The following is a 24,853-nucleotide window of genomic DNA, read 5'->3' on the forward strand; positions in this document are numbered from 1 at the left end:
TATTGTTTCCATCTGCTAATATTTGCATTTGTGAAGAAAAAGTAATCTATTAGTTTGAATAAGTTTTCTTTCCGTTTTATAAAACATATTTTCTTACAAGATAGTGACATTCAACCTTTTATGTCGCTCTCTGTTTAGTAACAAAAAAACATCGAATTAAATGATGGAACCGTGAACAATATCAATAAATTCACGTGTAGGTTATCGTTTGTGTCTGCCAAAAGTTTAAGACTACGCCAAAAAGAAGTCCTAAACAGGGTAGGAAATACCCAACAAGGGGTCTCAGTAATGAGCTGCACAGCCATTATTGTGAATAACTTCAAACTTCAAGTGGTGAAGATGGCTTCACGAAGATCATGCACTGTTTGGAATTGACGTCCATTTCTATCGACCCCCAAACATTTTCAACGGACTTTTGTTCGGGCGAACCCGTTGAATGGTCCAAAAGAACCACGTTATTCGCCATGAAAAAATCCTTTCTTCTGCGGGCATTGTGGATTGCAGCGTTGTCCTGCTGAAAGATCCAGTCATTTCCACACAATCGAGGGCCTTCAGTCAATAAGGATGCTCTCTCCAACATGCCAATGTAGCCAGATGCTGTTTGACGCCCCTGTATAACCTGAAGCTCAATTGTTCCATGAAGGGAGAAAGCATCCCAGATCGTAATGGAATCTCCTCCACTGTGTCGAATAGAAAATGTCTCCGGTGGGATATTCTTATCGTGCCAGTAACGTTGGAAACCAACTGGACCATCCAGGTTAAATTGTTTCTCATCAGAAAACAAAACCTTCCTCCACTTTTCTACGTCCCATGTTTGGTGCTTCTCAGCAAAGTTTAACCGAGCTATTTAGTGATGTGAAAGGGGGCGTCTTATTGTTCTTGAGCTGCATTCTGCGTCCGTAAGGACCTGAAACTGGTACGACGATCGGCTGTTGTTTTGCTGGGCAACCCGTCGAATCCTCCTGCTCAACGCCGGCGAAACTTTCTTGGGCCTAGCACTTGAAATTCTCGTTCCGTATCTCTCAGGGTCTTTTAAGAAATTTACAACCACAGTTTTACTTCACTCAATCTCACCAGCCTTGACACGTTGAGAGAGACCTTGCTTTTGCAGCTCGACAAATCTGCCAAGTTCAAATCTGTCAACGTTTTAGCCTTTGCCATGTTTTTATCCAATGTAACACAGGAGATGTCAGTGGGAGATGTTCACAACGCTAATGCTTGTTATATTAGCTGTTATTAATATACTCATTGTGGTTATGTTAGCTGGGATTATCGTACTTATCATTAAAACAATAGTAGCTGGGATTAACGTACTTATTATTATAACAATAGTAGCTGGGATTAACGTACTTATCATTAAAACAATAGTAGCTGGGATTAACGTACTTATCATTATAACAATAATAGATTTGATTAACGTACTTATCATTATAACAATAGCAGCTGGGATTAACGTACTTATTATTATAACAATAGTAGCTGGGATTAACGAACTTATTATTACAACAATAGTAGCTGGGTTTAACGAACTTATTATTACAACAATAGTAGCTGGGTTTAACGAACTTATTATTATAACAATAGTAGCTGGGATTAACGTACTTTATTGTCATCGTGGGGGTGTAGCTCAGATGAAGAGCGCTCGCTTCGCATGTGAGAAGTCCCGGGTTCGAACCCAGGCTCCTCCATATTGTTTCCACCTACAAATATTTGCCTTTGTGAAGAAAAAGTAAACTATTGTTTACTAGTTTATTAATAAACTTTCTTTCGTTTTATAAAACATATTTTCTTACAAAATAGTGACATTCAACCTTTTGTGTCGCTTTCTGTTTAGTAACAAAAAAACATCGAATTAAATGATGGAACCGTGAACAATATCAATAAATTCACGTGTAGGTTATCGTTTGTGTCTGCCAAAAGTTTAAGACTATGCCAAAAAGAAGTCCTAAACAGGGTAGGAAATACCCAACAAGAGGTCTCAGTAGTGAGCTGCACAGCCATTATTGTGAATAACTTCAAACATTCGCTTTGGCATGGTCGATATAAACGCTTGCAGAATGTTATTTCAAGTGGTGAAGATGGCTTCACGAAGATCATGCACTGTTTGGAATTGACGTCCATTTCTATCGACCCCCAAACATTTTCAACGGACTTTTGTTCGGGCGAACCCGTTGAATGGTCCAAAAGAACCACGTTATTCGCCATGAAAAAATCCTTTCTTCTGCGGGCATTGTGGATTGCAGCGTTGTCCTGCTGAAAGATCCAGTCATTTCCACACAATCGAGGGCCTTCAGTCAATAAGGATGCTCTATCCAACATGCCAATGTAGCCAGATGCTGTTTGACGCCCCTGTATAACCTGAAGCTCAATTGTTCCATGGAAGGAGAAAGCATCCCAGATCATAATGGAACCTCCTCCACTGTGTCGAATAGAAAATGTCTCCGGTGGGATATCCTTATCGTGCCAGTAACGTTGGAAACCAACTGGACCATCCAGGTTAAATTGTTTCTCATCAGAAAACAAAACCTTCCTCCACTTTTCTACGTCCCATGTTTGGTGCTTCTCAGCAAAGTTTAACCGAGCTATTTAGTGATGTGAAAAGGGGCGTCTTATTGTTCTTGAGCTGTATTCTGCGTCCGTAAGGACCTGAAACTGGTACGACGATCGGCTGTTGTTTTGCTGGGCAACCGTCGAATCCTCCTGCTCAACGCCGGCGAAACTTTCTTGGGCCTAACACTTGAAATTCTCGTTCCGTATCTCTCAGGGTCTTTTAAGAAATTTACAACCACAGTTTTACTTCACTCAATCTCACCAGCCATGACACGTTGAGAGATAACTTGCTTTTGCAGCTCGACAATTCTGCCAAGTTCAATTCTCTCAACGTTTTAGCCTTTGCCATGTTTTTATCCAATGTAACACAGGAGATGTCAGTGGGAGATGTTCACAACGCTAATGCTTGTTATATTAGCTGTTATTAATATACTCATTGTGGTTATGTTAGCTGGAATTATCGTACTTATCATTAAAACAATAGTAGCTGGGATTAACGTACTTATTATTATAACAATAGTAGCTGGGATTAACGTACTTATCATTATAACAATAGCAGCTGGGATTAACGTACTTATCATTATAACAATAGTAGCTGGGATTAACGTACTTATCATGATAACAATAGCAGCTGGGATTAACGTACTTATTATTATAACAATAGTAGCTGGGATTAACGAACTTATCATGATAACAATAGCAGCTGAAATTAACGTACTTATTATTATAACAATAGTAGCTGGGATTAACGTACTTATTATTACAACAATAGCAGCTGGGATTAACGTACTTATTATTATAACAATAGTAGCTGGGATTAACGAACTTATTATTACAACAATAGTAGCTGGGTTTAACGAACTTATTATTATAACACTAGCAGCTGGGATTAACGTACTTATTATTATAACAATAGTAGCTGGGATTAACGTACTTATCATTATAACAATAGCAGCTGGGATTAACGTACTTATCATTATAACAATAGTAGCTGGGATTAACGTACTTATCATTATAACAATAATAGATTTGATTAACGTACTTATCATTATAACAATAGCAGCTGGGATTAACGTACTTATCATTATAACAATAGTAGCTGGGATTAACGTACTTATCATGATAACAATAGCAGCTGGGATTAACGTACTTATCATGATAACAATAGTAGCTGGGATTAACGTACTTATCATGATAACAATAGTAGCTGGGATTAACGTACTTATCATGATAACAATAGCAGCTGGGATTAACGTACTTATCATGATAACAATAACAGCTGGGATTAACGTACTTATCATTATAACAATAATAGATTTGATTAACGTACTTATCATTATAACAATAGCAGCTGGGATTAACGTACTTATCATTATAACAATACTAGCTGGGATTAACGTACTTATCATGATAACAATAGCAGCTGGGATTAACGTACTTATCATGATAACAATAGTAGCTGGGATTAACGTACTTATCATGATAACAATAGTAGCTGGGATTAACGTACTTATCATGATAACAATAGTAGATTTGATTAACGTACTTATCATTATAACAATAATAGATTTGATTAACGAACTTATTATTACAACAATAGTAGCTGGGATAAACGTACTTATTATTATAACAATAGTAGCTGGGATTAACGTACTTATCATTAAAACAATAGTAGCTGGGATTAACGTACTTATCATTATAACAATAATAGATTTGATTAACGTACTTATTATTATAACAATAGTAGCTGGGATTAACGTACTTATTATTATAACAATAGTAGCTGGGATTAACGTACTTATTATTATAACAATAGTAGCTGGGATTAACGTACTTTATTGTCATCGTGGGGGTGTAGCTCAGAGGAAGAGCGCTCGCTTCGCATGTGAGAAGTTCCGGTTCGAACCCCGGCTCCTCCATATTGTTTCCACCTACAAATATTTGCCTTTGTGAAGAAAAAAGTAAACTATTGTTTACTAGTTTATTAATAAACTTTCTTTCGTTTTATAAAACATATTTTCTTACAAAATAGTGACATTCAACCCTTTGTGTCGCTTTCTGTTTAGTAACAAAAAAACATCGAATTAAATGATGGAACCGTGAACAATATCAATAAATTCACGTGTAGGTTATCGTTTGTGTCTGCCAAAAGTTTAAGACTATGCCAAAAAGAAGTCCTAAACAGGGTAGGAAATACCCAACAAGAGGTCTCAGTAGTGAGCTGCACAGCCATTATTGTGAATAACTTCAAACATTCGCTTTGGCATGGTCGATATAAACGCTTGCAGAATGTTATTTCAAGTGGTGAAGATGGCTTCACGAAGATCATGCACTGTTTGGAATTGACGTCCATTTCTATCGACCCCCAAACATTTTCAACGGACTTTTGTTCGGGCGAACCCGTTGAATGGTCCAAAAGAACCACGTTATTCGCCATGAAAAAATTCTTTCTTCTGCGGGCATTGTGGATTGAAGCGTTGTCCTGCTGAAAGATCCAGTCATTTCCACACAATCGAGGGCCTTCAGTCAATAAGGATGCTCTCTCCAACATGCCAATGTAGCCAGATGCTGTTTGACGCCCTGTATAACCTGAAGCTCAATTGTTCCATGGAAGGAGAAAGCATCCCAGATCATAATGGAACCTCCTCCACTGTGTCGAATAGAAAATGTCTCCGGTGGGATATCCTTATCGTGCCAGTAACGTTGGAAACCAACTGGACCATCCAGGTTAAATTGTTTCTCATCAGAAAACAAAACCTTCCTCCACTTTTCTACGTCCCATGTTTGGTGCTTCTCAGCAAAGTTTAACCGAGCTATTTAGTGATGTGAAAAGAAGCGTCTTATTGTTCTTGAGCTGTATTCTGCGTCCGTAAGGACCTGAAACTGGTACGACGATCGGCTGTTGTTTTGCTGGGCAACCCGTCGAATCCTCCTGCTCAACGCCGGCGAAACTTTCTTGGGCCTAACACTTGAAATTCTCCTTCCGTATCTCTCAGGGTCTTTTAAGAAATTTACAACCACAGTTTTACTTCACTCAATCTCACCAGCCATGACACGTTGAGAGAGAACTTGCTTTTGCAGCTCGACAATTCTGCCAAGTTCAATTCTGTCAACGTTTTAGCCTTTGCCATGTTTTTATCCAATGTAACACAGGAGATGTCAGTGGGAGATGTTCACAACGCTAATGCTTGTTATATTAGCTGTTATTAATATACTCATTGTGGTTATGTTAGCTGGAATTATCGTACTTATCATTAAAACAATAGTAGCTGGGATTAACGTACTTATTATTATAACAATAGTAGCTGGGATTAACGTACTTATCATTATAACAATAGCAGCTGGGATTAACGTACTTATCATTATAACAATAGTAGCTGGGATTAACGTACTTATCATGATAACAATAGCAGCTGGGATTAACGTACTTATTATTATAACAATAGTAGCTGGGATTAACGAACTTATTATTACAACAATAGTAGCTGGGTTTAACGAACTTATTATTATAACAATAGCAGCTGGGATTAACGTACTTATCATTATAACAATAGTAGCTGGGATTAACGTACTTATCATTATAACAATAGTAGCTGGGATTAACGTACTTATCATGATAACAATAGCAGCTGGGATTAACGTACTTATTATTATAACAATAGTAGCTGGGATTAACGAACTTATTATTACAACAATAGTAGCTGGGTTTAACGAACTTATTATTATAACACTAGCAGCTGGGATTAACGTACTTATTATTATAACAATAGTAGCTGGGATTAACGTACTTATCATTATAACAATAGCAGCTGGGATTAACGTACTTATCATTATAACAATAGTAGCTGGGATTAACGTACTTATCATTATAACAATAATAGATTTGATTAACGTACTTATCATTATAACAATAGCAGCTGGGATTAACGTACTTATCATTATAACAATAGTAGCTGGGATTAACGTACTTATCATGATAACAATAGCAGCTGGGATTAACGTACTTATCATGATAACAATAGTAGCTGGGATTAACGTACTTATCATGATAACAATAGCAGCTGGGATTAACGTACTTATCATGATAACAATAACAGCTGGGATTAACGTACTTATCATTATAACAATAATAGATTTGATTAACGTACTTATCATTATAACAATAGCAGCCGGGATTAACGTACTTATCATTAAAACAATAGCAGCTGGGATTAACGTACTTATCATTATAACAATACTAGCTGGGATTAACGTACTTATCATGATAACAATAGCAGCTGGGATTAACGTACTTATCATGATAACAATAGTAGCTGGGATTAACGTACTTATCATGATAACAATAGTAGCTGGGATTAACGTACTTATCATGATAACAATAGTAGCTGGGATTAACGTACTTATCATGATAACAATAGCAGCTGGGATTAACGTACTTATCATTATAACAATAGTAGCTGGGATTAACGTACTTATCATTATAACAATAATAGATTTGATTAACGTACTTATCATTATAACAATAGCAGCTGGGATTAACGTACTTATCATTATAACAATAGTAGCTGGGATTAACGTACTTATCATGATAACAATAGTAGCTGGGATTAACGAACTTATTATTACAACAATAGTAGCTGGGTTTAACGAACTTATTATTACAACAATAGTAGCTGGGTTTAACGAACTTATTATTATAACAATAGTAGCTGGGATTAACGTACTTTATTGTCATCGTGGGGGTGTAGCTCAGAGGAAGAGCGCTCGCTTCGCATGTGAGAAGTCCGGGTTCGAACCCCGGCTCCTCCATATTGTTTCCACCTACAAATATTTGCCTTTGTGAAGAAAAAGTAAACTATTGTTTACTAGTTTATTAATAAACTTTCTTTCGTTTTATAAAACATATTTTCTTACAAAATAGTGACATTCAACCTTTGTGTCGCTTTCTGTTTAGTAACAAAAAACATCGAATTAAATGATGGAACCGTGAACAATATCAATAAATTCACGTGTAGGTTATCGTTTGTGTCTGCCAAAAGTTTAAGACTATGCCAAAAAGAAGTCCTAAACAGGGTAGGAAATACCCAACAAGAGGTCTCAGTAGTGAGCTGCACAGCCATTATTGTGAATAACTTCAAACATTCGCTTTGGCATGGTCGATATAAACGCTTGCAGAATGTTATTTCAAGTGGTGAAGATGGCTTCACGAAGATCATGCACTGTTTGGAATTGACGTCCATTTCTATCGACCCCCAAACATTTTCAACGGACTTTTGTTCGGGCGAACCCGTTGAATGGTCCAAAAGAACCACGTTATTCGCCATGAAAAAATTCTTTCTTCTGCGGGCATTGTGGATTGAAGCGTTGTCCTGCTGAAAGATCCAGTCATTTCCACACAATCGAGGGCCTTCAGTCAATAAGGATGCTCTCTCCAACATGCCAATGTAGCCAGATGCTGTTTGACGCCCTGTATAACCTGAAGCTCAATTGTTCCATGGAAGGAGAAAGCATCCCAGATCATAATGGAACCTCCTCCACTGTGTCGAATAGAAAATGTCTCCGGTGGGATATCCTTATCGTGCCAGTAACGTTGGAAACCAACTGGACCATCCAGGTTAAATTGTTTCTCATCAGAAAACAAAACCTTCCTCCACTTTTCTACGTCCCATGTTTGGTGCTTCTCAGCAAAGTTTAACCGAGCTATTTAGTGATGTGAAAAGGGGCGTCTTATTGTTCTTGAGCTGTATTCTGCGTCCGTAAGGACCTGAAACTGGTACGACGATCGGCTGTTGTTTTGCTGGGCAACCCGTCGAATCCTCCTGCTCAACGCCGGCGAAACTTTCTTGGGCCTAACACTTGAAATTCTCCTTCCGTATCTCTCAGGGTCTTTTAAGAAATTTACAACCACAGTTTTACTTCACTCAATCTCACCAGCCATGACACGTTGAGAGAGAACTTGCTTTTGCAGCTCGACAATTCTGCCAAGTTCAATTCTGTCAACGTTTTAGCCTTTGCCATGTTTTTATCCAAAGTAACACAGGAGATGTCAGTGGGAGATGTTCACAACGCTAATGCTTGTTATATTAGCTGTTATTAATATACTCATTGTGGTTATGTTAGCTGGAATTATCGTACTTATCATTAAAACAATAGTAGCTGGGATTAACGTACTTATTATTATAACAATAGTAGCTGGGATTAACGTACTTATCATTATAACAATAGCAGCTGGGATTAACGTACTTATCATTATAACAATAGTAGCTGGGATTAACGTACTTATCATGATAACAATAGCAGCTGGGATTAACGTACTTATTATTATAACAATAGTAGCTGGGATTAACGAACTTATCATGATAACAATAGCAGCTGAAATTAACGTACTTATTATTATAACAATAGTAGCTGGGATTAACGTACTTATTATTACAACAATAGCAGCTGGGATTAACGTACTTATTATTATAACAATAGTAGCTGGGATTAACGAACTTATTATTACAACAATAGTAGCTGGGTTTAACGAACTTATTATTATAACACTAGCAGCTGGGATTAACGTACTTATTATTATAACAATAGTAGCTGGGATTAACGTACTTATCATTATAACAATAGCAGCTGGGATTAACGTACTTATCATTATAACAATAGTAGCTGGGATTAACGTACTTATCATTATAACAATAATAGATTTGATTAACGTACTTATCATTATAACAATAGCAGCTGGGATTAACGTACTTATCATTATAACAATAGTAGCTGGGATTAACGTACTTATCATGATAACAATAGCAGCTGGGATTAACGTACTTATCATGATAACAATAGTAGCTGGGATTAACGTACTTATCATGATAACAATAGTAGCTGGGATTAACGTACTTATCATGATAACAATAGCAGCTGGGATTAACGTACTTATCATGATAACAATAACAGCTGGGATTAACGTACTTATCATTATAACAATAATAGATTTGATTAACGTACTTATCATTATAACAATAGCAGCTGGGATTAACGTACTTATCATTATAACAATACTAGCTGGGATTAACGTACTTATCATGATAACAATAGCAGCTGGGATTAACGTACTTATCATGATAACAATAGTAGCTGGGATTAACGTACTTATCATGATAACAATAGTAGCTGGGATTAACGTACTTATCATGATAACAATAGTAGATTTGATTAACGTACTTATCATTATAACAATAATAGATTTGATTAACGAACTTATTATTACAACAATAGTAGCTGGGATAAACGTACTTATTATTATAACAATAGTAGCTGGGATTAACGTACTTATCATTAAAACAATAGTAGCTGGGATTAACGTACTTATCATTATAACAATAATAGATTTGATTAACGTACTTATTATTATAACAATAGTAGCTGGGATTAACGTACTTATTATTACAACAATAGTAGCTGGGATTAACGTACTTATTATTATAACAATAGTAGCTGGGATTAACGTACTTTATTGTCATCGTGGGGGTGTAGCTCAGAGGAAGAGCGCTCGCTTCGCATGTGAGAAGTTCCGGGTTCGAACCCCGGCTCCTCCATATTGTTTCCACCTACAAATATTTGCCTTTGTGAAGAAAAAGTAAACTATTGTTTACTAGTTTATTAATAAACTTTCTTTCGTTTTATAAAACATATTTTCTTACAAAATAGTGACATTCAACCCTTTGTGTCGCTTTCTGTTTAGTAACAAAAAAACATCGAATTAAATGATGGAACCGTGAACAATATCAATAAATTCACGTGTAGGTTATCGTTTGTGTCTGCCAAAAGTTTAAGACTATGCCAAAAAGAAGTCCTAAACAGGGTAGGAAATACCCAACAAGAGGTCTCAGTAGTGAGCTGCACAGCCATTATTGTGAATAACTTCAAACATTCGCTTTGGCATGGTCGATATAAACGCTTGCAGAATGTTATTTCAAGTGGTGAAGATGGCTTCACGAAGATCATGCACTGTTTGGAATTGACGTCCATTTCTATCGACCCCCAAACATTTTCAACGGACTTTTGTTCGGGCGAACCCGTTGAATGGTCCAAAAGAACCACGTTATTCGCCATGAAAAATTCTTTCTTCTGCGGGCATTGTGGATTGAAGCGTTGTCCTGCTGAAAGATCCAGTCATTTCCACACAATCGAGGGCCTTCAGTCAATAAGGATGCTCTCTCCAACATGCCAATGTAGCCAGATGCTGTTTGACGCCCCTGTATAACCTGAAGCTCAATTGTTCCATGGAAGGAGAAAGCATCCCAGATCATAATGGAACCTCCTCCACTGTGTCGAATAGAAAATGTCTCCGGTGGGATATCCTTATCGTGCCAGTAACGTTGGAAACCAACTGGACCATCCAGGTTAAATTGTTTCTCATCAGAAAACAAAACCTTCCTCCACTTTTCTACGTCCCATGTTTGGTGCTTCTCAGCAAAGTTTAACCGAGCTATTTAGTGATGTGAAAGGGGGCGTCTTATTGTTCTTGAGCTGTATTCTGCGTCCGTAAGGACCTGAAACTGGTACGACGATCGGCTGTTGTTTTGCTGGGCAACCCGTCGAATCCTCCTGCTCAACGCCGGCGAAACTTTCTTGGGCCTAACACTTGAAATTCTCCTTCCGTATCTCTCAGGGTCTTTTAAGAAATTTACAACCACAGTTTTACTTCACTCAATCTCACCAGCCATGACACGTTGAGAGAGAACTTGCTTTTGCAGCTCGACAATTCTGCCAAGTTCAATTCTGTCAACGTTTTAGCCTTTGCCATGTTTTTATCCAATGTAACACAGGAGATGTCAGTGGGAGATGTTCACAACGCTAATGCTTGTTATATTAGCTGTTATTAATATACTCATTGTGGTTATGTTAGCTGGAATTATCGTACTTATCATTAAAACAATAGTAGCTGGGATTAACGTACTTATTATTATAACAATAGTAGCTGGGATTAACGTACTTATCATTATAACAATAGCAGCTGGGATTAACGTACTTATCATTATAACAATAGTAGCTGGGATTAACGTACTTATCATGATAACAATAGCAGCTGGGATTAACGTACTTATTATTATAACAATAGTAGCTGGGATTAACGAACTTATTATTACAACAATAGTAGCTGGGTTTAACGAACTTATTATTATAACAATAGCAGCTGGGATTAACGTACTTATCATTATAACAATAGTAGCTGGGATTAACGTACTTATCATTATAACAATAGTAGCTGGGATTAACGTACTTATCATGATAACAATAGCAGCTGGGATTAACGTACTTATTATTATAACAATAGTAGCTGGGATTAACGAACTTATTATTACAACAATAGTAGCTGGGTTTAACGAACTTATTATTATAACACTAGCAGCTGGGATTAACGTACTTATTATTATAACAATAGTAGCTGGGATTAACGTACTTATCATTATAACAATAGCAGCTGGGATTAACGTACTTATCATTATAACAATAGTAGCTGGGATTAACGTACTTATCATTATAACAATAATAGATTTGATTAACGTACTTATCATTATAACAATAGCAGCTGGGATTAACGTACTTATCATTATAACAATAGTAGCTGGGATTAACGTACTTATCATGATAACAATAGCAGCTGGGATTAACGTACTTATCATGATAACAATAGTAGCTGGGATTAACGTACTTATCATGATAACAATAGCAGCTGGGATTAACGTACTTATCATGATAACAATAACAGCTGGGATTAACGTACTTATCATTATAACAATAATAGATTTGATTAACGTACTTATCATTATAACAATAGCAGCCGGGATTAACGTACTTATCATTAAAACAATAGCAGCTGGGATTAACGTACTTATCATTATAACAATACTAGCTGGGATTAACGTACTTATCATGATAACAATAGCAGCTGGGATTAACGTACTTATCATGATAACAATAGTAGCTGGGATTAACGTACTTATCATGATAACAATAGTAGCTGGGATTAACGTACTTATCATGATAACAATAGTAGCTGGGATTAACGTACTTATCATGATAACAATAGCAGCTGGGATTAACGTACTTATCATTATAACAATAGTAGCTGGGATTAACGTACTTATCATTATAACAATAATAGATTTGATTAACGTACTTATCATTATAACAATAGCAGCTGGGATTAACGTACTTATCATTATAACAATAGTAGCTGGGATTAACGTACTTATCATGATAACAATAGTAGCTGGGATTAACGAACTTATTATTACAACAATAGTAGCTGGGTTTAACGAACTTATTATTACAACAATAGTAGCTGGGTTTAACGAACTTATTATTATAACAATAGTAGCTGGGATTAACGTACTTTATTGTCATCGTGGGGTGTAGCTCAGAGGAAGAGCGCTCGCTTCGCATGTGAGAAGTCCGGTTCGAACCCCGGCTCCTCCATATTGTTTCCACCTACAAATATTTGCCTTTGTGAAGAAAAAGTAAACTATTGTTTACTAGTTTATTAATAAACTTTCTTTCGTTTTATAAAACATATTTTCTTACAAAATAGTGACATTCAACCTTTTGTGTCGCTTTCTGTTTAGTAACAAAAAAACATCGAATTAAATGATGGAACCGTGAACAATATCAATAAATTCACGTGTAGGTTATCGTTTGTGTCTGCCAAAAGTTTAAGACTATGCCAAAAGAAGTCCTAAACAGGGTAGGAAATACCCAACAAGAGGTCTCAGTAGTGAGCTGCACAGCCATTATTGTGAATAACTTCAAACATTCGCTTTGGCATGGTCGATATAAACGCTTGCAGAATGTTATTTCAAGTGGTGAAGATGGCTTCACGAAGATCATGCACTGTTTGGAATTGACGTCCATTTCTATCGACCCCCAAACATTTTCAACGGACTTTTGTTCGGGCGAACCCGTTGAATGGTCCAAAAGAACCACGTTATTCGCCATGAAAAATTCCTTTCTTCTGCGGGCATTGTGGATTGAAGCGTTGTCCTGCTGAAAGATCCAGTCATTTCCACACAATCGAGGGCCTTCAGTCAATAAGGATGCTCTCTCCAACATGCCAATGTAGCCAGATGCTGTTTGACGCCCTGTATAACCTGAAGCTCAATTGTTCCATGGAAGGAGAAAGCATCCCAGATCATAATGGAACCTCCTCCACTGTGTCGAATAGAAAATGTCTCCGGTGGGATATCCTTATCGTGCCAGTAACGTTGGAAACCAACTGGACCATCCAGGTTAAATTGTTTCTCATCAGAAAACAAAACCTTCCTCCACTTTTCTACGTCCCATGTTTGGTGCTTCTCAGCAAAGTTTAACCGAGCTATTTAGTGATGTGAAAGGGGCGTCTTATTGTTCTTGAGCTGTATTCTGCGTCCGTAAGGACCTGAAACTGGTACGACGATCGGCTGTTGTTTTGCTGGGCAACCCGTCGAATCCTCCTGCTCAACGCCGGCGAAACTTTCTTGGGCCTAACACTTGAAATTCTCCTTCCGTATCTCTCAGGGTCTTTTAAGAAATTTACAACCACAGTTTTACTTCACTCAATCTCACCAGCCATGACACGTTGAGAGAGAACTTGCTTTTGCAGCTCGACAATTCTGCCAAGTTCAATTCTGTCAACGTTTTAGCCTTTGCCATGTTTTTATCCAAAGTAACACAGGAGATGTCAGTGGGAGATGTTCACAACGCTAATGCTTGTTATATTAGCTGTTATTAATATACTCATTGTGGTTATGTTAGCTGGAATTATCGTACTTATCATTAAAACAATAGTAGCTGGGATTAACGTACTTATTATTATAACAATAGTAGCTGGGATTAACGTACTTATCATTATAACAATAGCAGCTGGGATTAACGTACTTATCATTATAACAATAGTAGCTGGGATTAACGTACTTATCATGATAACAATAGCAGCTGGGATTAACGTACTTATTATTATAACAATAGTAGCTGGGATTAACGAACTTATTATTACAACAATAGTAGCTGGGATTAATGAACTTATTATTATAACAATATTAGCTGGGACTAACGTAATTATTATTATAACAATAGTACCTGGGGTTAACGTACTTATCATTATAACACTAGCAGCTGGGATTAACGTACTTATCATTATAACAATAGTAGCTGGGATTAACGTACTTATCATTATAACAATAGTAGCTGGGATTAACGTACTTATCATGATAACAATAGCAGCTGGGATTAACGTACTTATTATTATAACAATAGTAGCTGGGATTAACGAACTTATTATTACAACAATAGTAGCTGGGATTAACGTACTTATCATTATAACAATAGTAGCTGGGTTTAACGAACTTATTATTATAACACTAGCAGCTGGGATTAACGTACTTATTATTATAACAATAGTAGCTGGGATTAACGTACTTATCATTATAACAATAGCAGCTGGGATTAACATACTTATCATTATAACAATAGCAGCTGGGATTAACGTACTTATCATTATAACAATAGTAGCTGGGATTAACGTACTTATCATTATAACAATAATAGATTTGATTAACGTACTTATCATTATAACAATAGTAGCTGGGATTAACGTACTTATCATTATAACAATAGTAGCTGGGATTAACGTACTTATCATGATAACAATAGCAGCTGGGATTAACGTACTTATCATGATAACAATAGTAGCTGGGATTAACGTACTTATCATGATAACAATAGTAGCTGGGATTAACGTACTTATCATGATAACAATAGCAGCTGGGATTAACGTACTTATCATGATAACAATAACAGCTGGGATTAACGTACTTATCATTATAACAATAATAGATTTGATTAACGTACTTATCATTATAACAATAGCAGCTGGGATTAACGTACTTATCATTATAACAATACTAGCTGGGATTAACGTACTTATCATGATAACAATAGCAGCTGGGATTAACGTACTTATCATGATAACAATAGTAGCTGGGATTAACGTACTTATCATGATAACAATAGTAGATTTGATTAACGTACTTATCATGATAACAATAGTAGCTGGGATTAACGTACTTATCATGATAACAATAGCAGCTGGGATTAACGTACTTATCATTATAACAATAGTAGCTGGGATTAACGTACTTATCATTATAACAATAATAGATTTGATTAACGTACTTATCATTATAACAATAGCAGCTGGGATTAACGTACTTATCATTATAACAATAGTAGCTGGGATTAACGTACTTATCATGATAACAATAGCAGCTGGGATTAACGTACTTATCATGATAACAATAGTAGCTGGGATTAACGTACTTATCATGATAAAAATAGTAGCTGGGATTAACGTACTTATCATGATAACAATAGCAGCTGGGATTAACGTACTTATCATGATAACAATAACAGCTGGGATTAACGTACTTATCATTATAACAATAATAGATTTGATTAACGTACTTATCATTATAACAATAGCAGCTGGGATTAACAGACTTATCATTATAACAATACTAGCTGGGATTAACGTACTTATCATGATAACAATAGCAGCTGGGATTAACGTACTTATCATGATAACAAGAGTAGCTGGGATTAACGTACTTATCATGATAACAATAGTAGCTGGGATTAACGTACTTATCATGATAACAATAGTAGCTGGGATTAACGTACTTATCATGATAACAATAGCAGCTGGGATTAACGTACTTATCATTATAACAATAATAGATTTGATTAACGAACTTATTATTACAACAATAGTAGCTGGGTTTAACGAACTTATTATCATAACAATAGTAGCTGGGATTAACGTACTTTATTGTCATCGTTGGGGTGTAGCTCAGAGGAAGAGCGCTCGCTTCGCATGTGAGAAGTTCCGGGTTCGAACCCCGGCTCCTCCATATTGTTTCCACCTACAAATATTTGCCTTTGTGAAGAAAAAGTAAACTATTGTTTACTAGTTTATTAATAAACTTTCTTTCGTTTTATAAAACATATTTTCTTACAAAATAGTGACATTCAACCTTTTGTGTCGCTTTCTGTTTAGTAACAAAAAAACATCGAATTAAATGATGGAACCGTGAACAATATCAATAAATTCACGTGTAGGTTATCGTTTGTGTCTGCCAAAAGTTTAAGACTATGCCAAAAAGAAGTCCTAAACAGGGTAGGAAATACCCAACAAGAGGTCTCAGTAGTGAGCTGCACAGCCATTATTGTGAATAACTTCAAACATTCGCTTTGGCATGGTCGATATAAACGCTTGCAGAATGTTATTTCAAGTGGTGAAGATGGCTTCACGAAGATCATGCACTGTTTGGAATTGACGTCCATTTCTATCGACCCCCAAACATTTTCAACGGACTTTTGTTCGGGCGAACCCGTTGAATGGTCCAAAAGAACCACGTTATTCGCCATGAAAAAATCCTTTCTTCTGCGGGCATTGTGGATTGCAGCGTTGTCCTGCTGAAAGATCCAGTCATTTCCACACAATCGAGGGCCTTCAGTCAATAAGGATGCTCTCTCCAACATGCCAATGTAGCCAGATGCTGTTTGACGCCCCTGTATAACCTGAAGCTCAATTGTTCCATGGAAGGAGAAAGCATCCCAGATCATAATGGAACCTCCTCCACTGTGTCGAATAGAAAATGTCTCCGGTGGGATATCCTTATCGTGCCAGTAACGTTGGAAACCAACTGGACCATCCAGGTTAAATTGTTTCTCATCAGAAAACAAAACCTTCCTCCACTTTTCTACGTCCCATGTTTGGTGCTTCTCAGCAAAGTTTAACCGAGCTATTTAGTGATGTGAAAGGGGGCGTCTTATTGTTCTTGAGCTGTATTCTGCGTCCGTAAGGACCTGAAACTGGTACGACGATCGGCTGTTGTTTTGCTGGGCAACCCGTCGAATCCTCCTGCTCAACGCCGGCGAAACTTTCTTGGGCCTAACACTTGAAATTCTCCTTCCGTATCTCTCAGGGTCTTTTAAGAAATTTACAACCACAGTTTTACTTCACTCAATCTCACCAGCCATGACACGTTGAGAGAGAACTTGCTTTTGCAGCTCGACAATTCTGCCAAGTTCAATTCTGTCAACGTTTTAGCCTTTGCCATGTTTTTATCCAATGTAACACAGGAGATGTCAGTGGGAGATGTTCACAACGCTAATGCTTGTTATATTAGCTGTTATTAATATACTCATTGTGGTTATGTTAGCTGGAATTATCGTACTTATCATTAAAACAATAGTAGCTGGGATTAACGTACTTATTATTATAACAATAGTAGCTGGGATTAACGTACTTATCATTATAACAATAGCAGCTGGGATTAACGTACTTATCATTATAACAATAGTAGCTGGGATTAACGTACTTATCATTATAACAATAGTAGCTGGGATTAACGTACTTATCATGATAACAATAGCAGCTGGGATTAACGTACTTATTATTATAACAATAGTAGCTGGGATTAACGAACTTATTATTACAACAATAGTAGCTGGGATTAACGTACTTATCATTATAACAATAGTAGCTGGGATTAACGTACTTATCATTATAACAATAATAGATTTGATTAACGAACTTATTATTATAACACTAGCAGCTGGGATTAACGTACTTATTATTATAACAATAGTAGCTGGGATTAACGTACTTATCATTATAACAATAGCAGCTGGGATTAACGTACTTATCATTATAACAATAGTAGCTGGGATTAACGTACTTATCATTATAACAATAGTAGCTGGGATTAACGTACTTATCATGATAACAATAGCAGCTGGGATTAACGTACTTATTATTATAACAATAGTAGCTGGGATTAACGAACTTATTATTACAACAATAGTAGCTGGGATTAATGAACTTATTATTATAACAATAGTAGCTGGGACTAACGTACTTATTATTATAACAATAGTACCTGGGGTTAACGTACTTATCATTATAACACTAGCAGCTGGGATTAACGTACTTATCATTATAACAATAGTAGCTGGGATTAAAGTACTTATCATTATAACAATAGTAGCTGGGATTAACGTACTTATCATGATAACAATAGCAGCTGGGATTAACGTACTTATTATTATAACAATAGTAGCTGGGATTAACGAACTTATTATTACAACAATAGTAGCTGGGATTAACGTACTTATCATTATAACAATAGTAGCTGGGATTAACGTACTTATCATTATAACAATAATAGATTTGATTAACGAACTTATTATTATAACACTAGCAGCTGGGATTAACGTACTTATTATTATAACAATAGTAGCTGGGATTAACGTACTTATCATTATAACAATAGTAGCTGGGATTAACGTACTTATCATTATAACAATAATAGATTTGATTAACGTACTTATCATTATAACAATAGCAGCTGGGATTAACGTACTTATCATTATAACAATAGTAGCTGGGATTAACGTACTTATCATGATAACAATAGCAGCTGGGATTAACGAACTTATTATTACAACAATAGTAGCTGGGTTTAACGAACTTATTATTATAACACTAGCAGCTGGGATTAACGTACTTATTATTATAACACTAGTAGCTGGGATTAACGTACTTATCATTATAACAATAGCAGCTGGGATTAACGTACTTATCATTATAACAATAGTAGCTGGGATTAACGTACTTATCATTATAACAATAATAGATTTGATTAACGTACTTATCATTATAACAATAGCAGCTGGGATTAACGTACTTATCATTATAACAATAGTAGCTGGGATTAACGTACTTATCATGATAACAATAGCAGCTGGGATTAACGTACTTATCATGATAACAATAGTAGCTGGGATTAACGTACTTATCATGATAACAATAGTAGCTGGGATTAACGTACTTATCATGATAACAATAGCAGCTGGGATTAACGTACTTATCATGATAACAATAACAGCTGGGATTAACGTACTTATCATTATAACAATAATAGATTTGATTAACGTACTTATCATTATAACAATAGCAGCTGGGATTAACGTACTTATCATTATAACAATACTAGCTGGGATTAACGTACTTATCATGATAACAATAGCAGCTGGGATTAACGTACTTATCATGATAACAATAGTAGCTGGGATTAACGTACTTATCATGATAACAATAGTAGCTGGGATTAACGTACTTATTATTATAACAATAGTAGCTGGGATTAACGTACTTATCATGATAACAATAGCAGCTGGGATTAACGTACTTATCATTATAACAATAGTAGCTGGGATTAACGTACTTATCATTATAACAATAATAGATTTGATTAACGTACTTATCATTATAACAATAGCAGCTGGGATTAACGTACTTATCATTATAACAATAGTAGCTGGGATTAACGTACTTATCATGATAACAATAGCAGCTGGGATTAACGTACTTATCATGATAACAATAGTAGCTGGGATTAACGTACTTATCATGATAACAATAGTAGCTGGGATTAACGTACTTATCATGATAACAATAGCAGCTGGGATTAACGTACTTATCATGATAACAATAACAGCTGGGATTAACGTACTTATCATTATAACAATAATAGATTTGATTAACGTACTTATCATTATAACAATAGCAGCTGGGATTAACGTACTTATCATTATAACAATACTAGCTGGGATTAACGTACTTATCATGATAACAATAGCAGCTGGGATTAACGTACTTATCATGATAACAATAGTAGCTGGGATTAACGTACTTATCATTATAACAATAGCAGCTGGGATTAACGTACTTATCATTATAACAATAGTAGCTGGGATTAACGTACTTATCATGATAACAATAGCAGCTGGGATTAACGTACTTATTATTATAACAATAGTAGCTGGGATTAACGTACTTATTATTATAACAATAGTAGCTGGGATTAACGAACTTATTATTACAACAATAGTAGCTGGGATTAACGTACTTATCATTATAACAATAGTAGCTGGGTTTAACGAACTTATTATTATAACAATAGCAGCTGGGATTAACGTACTTATCATTATAACAATAGTAGCTGGGATTAACGTACTTATCATTATAACAATAGTAGCTGGGATTAACGTACTTATCATGATAACAATAGCAGCTGGGATTAACGTACTTATTATTATAACAATAGTAGCTGGGATTAACGTACTTATTATTATAACAATAGTAGCTGGGATTAACGAACTTATTATTACAACAATAGTAGCTGGGATTAACGTAATTATCATTATAACAATAGCAGCTGGGATTAACGTACTTATTATTATAACAATAGTAGCTGGGATTAACGTACTTATTATTACAACAATAGTAGCTGGGTTTAACGAACTTATTATTATAACAATAGCAGCTGGGATTAACGTACTTATTATTATAACAATAGTAGCTGGGATTAACGTACTTATCATTATAACAATAGCAGCTGGGATTAACGTACTTATCATTATAACAATAGTAGCTGGGATTAACGTACTTATCATGATAACAATAGCAGCTGGGATTAACGTACTTATTATTATAACAATAGTAGCTGGGATTAACGAACTTATTATTACAACAATAGTAGCTGGGATTAACGAACTTATTATTACAACAATAGTAGCTGGGTTTAACGAACTTATTATTATAACAATAGTAGATGGGATTAACGTACTTTATTGTCATCGTGGGGGTGTAGCTCAGAGGAAGAGCGCTCGCTTCGCATGTGAGAAGTCCCGGGTTCGAACCCCGGCTCCTCCATATTGTTTCCACCTACAAATATTTGCCTTTGTGAAGAAAAAGTAAACTATTGTTTACTAGTTTATTAATAAACTTTCTTTCGTTTTATAAAACATATTTTCTTACAAAATAGTGACATTCAACCTTTTGTGTCGCTTTCTGTTTAGTGACAAAAAAACATCGAATTAAATGATGGAACCGTAAACATTACCAATAAATTTACGTCTGTGTTTGTGTCTACCAAAAGTTTAAGACTATGCCAAAATGAAGTCCTAAACAGGGTAGGAAATACCCAACAAGAGGTCTCAGTAGTGAGCTGCACAGCCATTATTGTGAATAACTTCAAACATTCGCTTTGGCATGGTCGATATAAACGCTTGCAGAATGTTATTTCAAGTGGTGAAGATGGCTTCACGAAGATCATGCACTGTTCGGAATTGACGTCCATTTCTATCGACCCCCAAACATTTTCAACGGACTTTTGTTCGGGCGAACCCGTTGAATGGTCCAAAAGAACCACGTTATTCGCCATGAAAAAATCCTTTCTTCTGCGGGCATTGTGGATTGCAGCGTTGTCCTGCTGAAAAATCCAGTCATTTCCACACAATCGAGGGCCTTCAGTCAATAAGGATGCTCTCTCCAACATGCCAATGTAGCCAGATGCTGTTTGACGCCCCTGTATAACCTGAAGCTCAATTGTTCCATGGAAGGAGAAAGCATCCCAGATCATAATGGAACCTCCTCCACTGTGTCGAATAGAAAATGTCTCCGGTGGGATATCCTTATCGTGCCAGTAACGTTGGAAACCAACTGGACCATCCAGGTTAAATTGTTTCTCATCAGAAAACAAAACCTTCCTCCACTTTTCTACGTCCCATGTTTGGTGCTTCTCAGCAAAGTTTAACCGAGCTATTTAGTGATGTGAAAGGGGGCGTCTTATTGTTCTTGAGCTGTATTCTGCGTCCGTAAGGACCTGAAACTGGTACGACGATCGGCTGTTGTTTTGCTGGGCAACCCGTCGAATCCTCCTGCTCAACGCTGGCGAAACTTTCTTGGGCCTAACACTTGAAATTCTCGTTCCGTATCTCTCAGGGTCTTTTAAGAAATTTACAACCACAGTTTTACTTCACTCAATCTCACCAGCCATGACACGTTGAGAGAGAACTTGCTTTTGCAGCTCGACAATTCTGCCAAGTTCAATTCTGTCAACGTTTTAGCCTTTGCCATGTTTTTATCCAATGTAACACAGGAGATGTCAGTGGGAGATGTTCACAACGCTAATGCTTGTTATATTAGCTGTTATTAATATACTCATTGTGGTTATGTTAGCTGGGATTATCGTACTTATCATTAAAACAATAGTAGCTGGGATTAACGTACTTATTATTATAACAATAGTAGCTGGGATTAACGTACTTATCATTATAACAATAGCAGCTGGGATTAACGTACTTATCATTATAACAATAGTAGCTGGGATTAACGTACTTATCATGATAACAATAGCAGCTGGGATTAACGTACTTATTATTATAACAATAGCAGCTGGGATTAACGTACTTATTATTATAACAATAGTAGCTGGGATTAACGTACTTATCATTATAACAATAGTAGCTGGGATTAACGTACTTATCATTATAACAATAGTAGCTGGGATTAACGTACTTATCATTATAACAATAGCAGCTGGGATTAACGTACTTATTATTATAACAATAGTAGCTGGGATTAACGAACTTATTATTAAAACAATAGTAGCTGGGATTAACGTACTTATTATTATAACAATAGTAGCTGGGATTAACGTACTTATCATTATAACAATAGCAGCTGGGATTAACGTACTTATTATTATAACAATAGTAGCTGGGACTAACGTACTTATTATTATAACAATAGTACCTGGGATTAACGTACTTATCATAATAACAATAGTAGCTGGGATTAACGTACTTATCATTAAAACAATAGTAGCTGGGATTAACGTACTTATCATTATAACAATAGTAGCTGGGATTAACGTACTTATCATGATAACAATAGTAGCTGGGATTAACGTACTTATTATTATAACAATAGTAGCTGGGATTAACGTACTTATCATTATAACAATAGTAGCTGGGATTAACGTATTTATCATTATAACAATAATAGCTTTGATTAACGTACTTATCATTATAACAATAGTAGCTGGGATTAACGTACTTATCATGATAACAATAGTAGCTGGGATTAACGTACTTATCATGATAACAATAGTAGCTGGGATTAACGTACTTATCATGATAACAATAGCAGCTGGGATTAACGTACTTATCATGATAACAATAGCAGCTGGGATTAACGTACTTATCATTATAACAATAGTAGCTGGGATTAACGTACTTATCATGATAACAATAGCAGCTGGGATTAACGAACTTATTATTATAACAATAGTAGCTGGGATTAACGTATTTATTATTATAACAATAGTAGCTGGGATTAACGAACTTATTATTACAACAATAGTAGCTGGGATTAACGAACTTATTATTACAACAATAATAGATGGGATTAACGAACTTATTATTACAACAATAGCAGCTGGGATTAACGAACTTATTATTATAACAATAGTAGCTGGGATTAACGTAGGTTATTGTCATCGTGGGGGTGTAGCTCAGAGGAAGAGCGCTCGCTTCGCAGGTGAGAAGTCTCGGGTTCGAATCCCGGCTCCTCCAAAATATTAGAGAGGGGAACCCTCATTTTGTTGCATTTAAAAAAGACCTTTCTATAGTCAATTTGAGTGTGTTGATTTCAAATCTGAAGTCGGTTTTTGTCTGCAAGCTACAGATTATATGCAATTTGACATTTTTATTTATTTTTTAATTTTTCGTTATTATAGGAAATTATAGGAATAGCTTATCAATTTGTTTGTGTATTTTATTCAGGTAGGAATTTGCGTTTGTAACTTTTGCGTTTGTACACTTCATCTGGACAATCTCGTTTAATGCTCCAGCAGTAGTCAGCCATCATACTTTTGTCCCAGCGCCCTTGGTAGCGTTCTTCCATGACCTTTAGGTCTTGGTGGAATCGTTCTCCTTGTTCGTCACTCACAGCCCCCAGGTTGTCAGGGAACTTATCAAGGTGACTGTTCAAAAAATGGACGTGAAAATGCTTATACATGGTTTACGCAAGTTCACATTTGTACAATTTCATTAACCTCAAATTACATACAAACTAGAGCTTGTAGAGAAAAACTAATTTCAGATTTGAAATCAGCGCCTAAAACTCCTTCAGAATCAGTTAAAATATCTAATGCAACTCAAAGTTACTGAAAAAGTGTTCCCCAGTGTTATTAGCTTCCGAGATTTATAAAATAACCAGTTATTGACCATTAACAACTGAGTAGCCAGGTTTTCTGTTAACAAGTGAATACCCAGAGTAAATCTGTATTCAGATGTTAACCGTTGAATAACAATAAAGACTACAATCAAGTAAGATATATCACTTGAATAAACTGATGTT

The 24,853-nt window shown here is 35.9% G+C and overlaps 3 non-coding genes across 3 annotated transcripts; all 3 read left to right on the top strand.

The window, feature by feature from the left end:
- Nucleotides 1-7,288: 7,288 nt before the first annotated feature.
- Nucleotides 7,289-7,359, top strand: TRNAA-CGC (transfer RNA alanine (anticodon CGC)). The gene has a single exon. It is a non-coding gene; the product is annotated as a tRNA-Ala (tRNA).
- Nucleotides 7,360-10,067: 2,708 nt separating this feature from the next.
- TRNAA-CGC (transfer RNA alanine (anticodon CGC)) lies at nt 10,068-10,139 on the top strand. Its single transcript has one exon. It is a non-coding gene; the product is annotated as a tRNA-Ala (tRNA).
- An 11,150-nt stretch (nt 10,140-21,289) lies between these two features.
- On the top strand, nt 21,290-21,361 carry TRNAA-CGC (transfer RNA alanine (anticodon CGC)). Its single transcript has one exon. It is a non-coding gene; the product is annotated as a tRNA-Ala (tRNA).
- The last annotated feature ends 3,492 nt before the right edge of the window (nt 21,362-24,853 follow it).

The sequence above is a fragment of the Tachypleus tridentatus genome, chromosome 6 (assembly GCF_004210375.1).
Source record: "Tachypleus tridentatus isolate NWPU-2018 chromosome 6, ASM421037v1, whole genome shotgun sequence".
NCBI classification, from domain to species: domain Eukaryota; kingdom Metazoa; phylum Arthropoda; class Merostomata; order Xiphosura; family Limulidae; genus Tachypleus; species Tachypleus tridentatus.